We start from the raw sequence: 251 nt of genomic DNA, 5'->3' as shown, positions 1-251 counted from the left end.
TTAGCATGCACGAACAAAAGTTATAATCGTTATTGAATATGGTGCCATGGTAATACCATTGTATTCCTTGACGTATTTAAAGATCTTGAATCTTGTCATACACAATTACAGTTTTCAGATTTTCTTTAGTAAAACTGTGGCACGGTTTTTTTTATAGTATTCGTATTTCAGATCTTTTCAGATTTTTGAGCTTTGACATAGCACACGTACGTCTGCAAGACGTCTGTTAAAGATCTCTTGATCTGGAAAGC

At 33.9% G+C, this 251-nt stretch overlaps 1 protein-coding gene across 1 annotated transcript in view; it reads right to left on the bottom strand.

The window, feature by feature from the left end:
• LOC107566346 (pre-miRNA 5'-monophosphate methyltransferase-like) overlaps window positions 1-251 on the bottom strand; it is a 2,678-nt gene that overhangs the window by 1,735 nt on the left and 692 nt on the right. The window lies entirely within an intron of this gene.

Source organism: Sinocyclocheilus grahami, unplaced genomic scaffold (genome assembly GCF_001515645.1).
Source record: "Sinocyclocheilus grahami isolate Dianchi unplaced genomic scaffold, SAMN03320097.WGS_v1.1 scaffold1070.1, whole genome shotgun sequence".
Classification (NCBI taxonomy): domain Eukaryota; kingdom Metazoa; phylum Chordata; class Actinopteri; order Cypriniformes; family Cyprinidae; genus Sinocyclocheilus; species Sinocyclocheilus grahami.
The sequence above is the reverse complement of the archived record's forward strand: the minus strand, read 5'-3'. Positions and strand labels throughout refer to the sequence as shown.